Source organism: Dermochelys coriacea, chromosome 17, assembly GCF_009764565.3.
Source record: "Dermochelys coriacea isolate rDerCor1 chromosome 17, rDerCor1.pri.v4, whole genome shotgun sequence".
Classification (NCBI taxonomy): domain Eukaryota; kingdom Metazoa; phylum Chordata; order Testudines; family Dermochelyidae; genus Dermochelys; species Dermochelys coriacea.
In genome coordinates, this window is record NC_050084.1 from 21943007 (window position 1) to 21946407 (window position 3401).

The following is a 3401-nucleotide window of genomic DNA, read 5'->3' on the forward strand; positions in this document are numbered from 1 at the left end:
AGGGGTGTTGTCCCTCCTTCTGAGAATCTCTGCCCTTCGGGGCTTATTTTAGAGTCCCAGGATTAAGAGATCTGGAGCTGGCACAGTCTGAAGCTTGGAGGAAAGCAAAGGTGGTGCTGGTTGTACTGGAGTGCTAACCTGGGAGAGACTGGTCAGCAACTGGTGGCGCTAGCTGGGACATACCTTATCTAGAGCTAACCTCAGCCATACCTGCCTGAGCATTAAAGGGTCCTCCAGCGAACACAGCTGGTGTCTCTGAGAAGGAAGCTCTGGCCTCAGGCTATATCTGATGCAGGAGCCTAACATGCTAGTAGCAGCCCTGCCATCTACCATGTACAAGACGTACATGACACTGACCTTCGAAAACGGGTAGCCAGAGCAACCCTGAGCGTTTCTCTGTGGTAAATCTAATTTAAATCCCCAGTTGTCCAAGAGGGCAAATGTGAGGAAGCTGGTAAATGTCAAGAGGATAGATGCAACCACGAGCAATAAGTGGCTTTGGGTGCCTGTGAGGAACAAATCGGGAGGTTTCTTTGCTTTCAGTGTAATTAGCGAGGCAGGGAAGAGAAGGGATTGCTATCTTAGTTTGCATTTGACAAATCCTTTGATTCGCTGCCTCGCCATTATGGGTCTGCATGTTTCCAAGGGCAGTACTAGTTGCACCTAGAAACTCATGGGAAAGACACGTCTGAGCAATGCCACTAATGAGGACAATGAAGGTCTAGGAGTGACAGTGAGGCGCATGAGCTCAGCAGGAGAAGCCAGCCAGAATTACACAAAGGTCTGGGGTCACGGCACAAAGAGATGTGCCTACAGCCACAGTGAGATCACAACTTTCCCTACAGCCACAGTGAGATCACAACTGGAATGCAACAGCCAGTTCTGGGCAGCCCAGCATCAGGCAGAGAGAGGCAAACTGTGGGTGATGCAGAGAAAAGCAACCAATGGGCTGGATGAATTAGTGCGGAAAGATGAACAGAGCTTGGCTGAATGATACCGACAGGGAACTTAAGATACTGGGCTCTTTAGTCTAGCAGAGAAAGGCCTGAGCCCATGCAATGGCTGGTAGTTGAAGCTAGACAAATTCAGACTGGGAAAAAAAGATGCAAAATTTTAAGTGAGGGTGATTAGCCATTTGAGCGACTTCCCAGGCTCTGGAATGGACTCTCTTTCCCCGGGAATTTTAAAACCAAGATTGGACATGTTTCTACAAGATCTGATCTAGTTCAAAAAAGGATTAACTCCAAGACGTTCTCTGGCACACAGGAGGGCAGCCTAGAGACGATCACAAGGGTCCCGCAGAGAGGAGCAATCATCTCTCTGTGCTGCAGGATCTAGGAAAGGGCTGACTGCACCCAAGCAGGAGCATTGAGCGGTGGCCCAAGGAGGTGCAGTATAATAATAGCAGGTGAAATCTTGGCTCATGGACTTCGGTGGGGCCAGGACTCCACCCAGGGACCCTGCAAAGGGAGTAGTGGGAGTCTCATTGAGTGGGTCACTGAGATGCAGGCAGATCGGCCCAACCCCTCAGGAGAACCATCAGCCCCCAGGGAAAGGGAGAGTTACTCACCAGGCAGTTCTCGTGCACACACAGCTTACCCCACTGGCATTTCTGCCCATAGGTGTCAGGGTCAGAGTCAGCCCGGTGGCAGAGCCCGCACTCTGCAAGGGAGGGAAAGGAAACGTCACTGAATCAGACAGGCTGCTCCTTGGCACAGAAGTCCTGGCACAGCCATCCTGGGGTGGGGAGCAGCTACCAGGGACCAACAGCGACTCCCGCCAGCCAACAGGGGAATGACACTGATGGGTTGCCAAGGGAAGGCCTGCCCGCTCCCCAGCTGGCTGTGACGCAGGGTCTCACAGGGGCTGTCAGATGGAGTCATACAACAGCTTGGAAAGAGCAGCAGGCTGTGTTGATAGGAATGTGAACAGGTAAACTCACCAGTACCCAGGCGTGTGCTGTGTACAGGGTGTGATACACGTCCTGTGAGGGATTGTTACTTATCAGTGCTAATACTGGCGCTGGGTGCAGTACATCATGAACTCACATCCAACCCAGAGCCCCCCAGATCCCGCCAATGGATCCAGAGCTCCCCCGATACCCATCCACACCAGATCTAGTCCCCTCCTCACAACCAACCCAGAGCCCCATGGTCACCCCCAATGGCTCTGGAGTTCCCCCAACACCGCCACATACCAGATCTAGGTCCCCGCCTGTCACAGAGGGAATAATCTGGCCTGTTTGGGGGCTCCCTAAATCACTGTCTCTGGGCTCTGCAGCCACTGCTCTGCACTGGAATGTGCCTTCCCCTTCACCCTCTGCTCCCCCTACCCCTGCTCCAGCCCACCGCAAGGTAGTTTATTCTCACCCTCCTCCTTCAGCTTCAGGGCCTGGTGGTTCATTTCAGTAGCGCTGCAAACAAGAGGGTTTCATGGAATCATGGAAGATTAGGATTGGAAGAGACCTCAGGAGGTCATCTAGTCAAAGCAGGACCAACCCCAACTAAATCATCCCAGCCAGGGCTTTGTCAAGACGGGCCTTAAAAACCTCTAAGGATGGAGATCCCACCACCTCCCTAGGTAACCCAGTCCCGTGCTTCACCACCCTCCTAGTGAAATAGTGTTTCCTAATATCCAACCTAGACCTACCCCACTGCAACTTGAGACCATTGGATTCTAGTTGGGTTCATAGGGGTAGCTTTGATAAGCCAGCTAGTCCTAGCTTAAAGAGCTAGACTGGGAGGTGGGGGTTCAATTCCTGCCTCTGCAACAGACAGCAGTGGCTAGGCTAGCCGGAGATCGATGAGCCTGCTACAGCCGGAGCTATGAGAGCCACGTCCTTTAGCTCAGGTGGTAGAGGCTCATTCGATACTGATCCAGAGGCCCCAGATTTGATCCCTGTGGCTGACAACCCACCCAGCTGTGCTGGTGATACACTAGTGAGAAAAGACCCTTAGGTGCAGTTCCCATTTCCTACTCCCTACACATTCTCCCCACTCCCTTGCCCTTAGGGAGAAGGTTAGTCCTGTTAGGTGGTTAGGCCCCTCACTTGGGTCTCAGGAGACAGGTTCAAGTCCCTGCTTTCCCACAGACTTCTTATGTGACCTTGGCCAAGTCCCTTAGTCTTTCTGAGCTTTGGTTCCCTGTCTGCACAATGGGGATTTTAGCACTGCCCTGCCATGCGAGGTTGTGAGGCTAAATGAAGGCATGTGAGGTGCTCAGACGGGGTGGTGAGAGGGACCAGATAAATACCTCAGATAGGTAGATCTGACAGGGGCTGTGGCCTTATTAAGATATCACCTACTCACTTGAGACTGGTCTGTGATCTGCTCTCCCCTTGCTCCTGGTAGCTGACCAGTGCTGTCCGGCTGTGGCGTGTCATTTCATTATTCACTGTGACA

At 52.5% G+C, this 3401-nt stretch overlaps 1 long non-coding RNA gene across 1 annotated transcript; it reads right to left on the reverse strand.

The window, feature by feature from the left end:
• Positions 1-1581: 1581 nt before the first annotated feature.
• LOC122457017 lies at positions 1582-3401 on the reverse strand. Its single transcript, XR_006276271.1, has 3 exons — positions 3309-3401; positions 2370-2413; positions 1582-1662 (listed from the first exon to the last, which is right to left on the reverse strand). It is a non-coding gene; the product is annotated as an uncharacterized LOC122457017 (long non-coding RNA).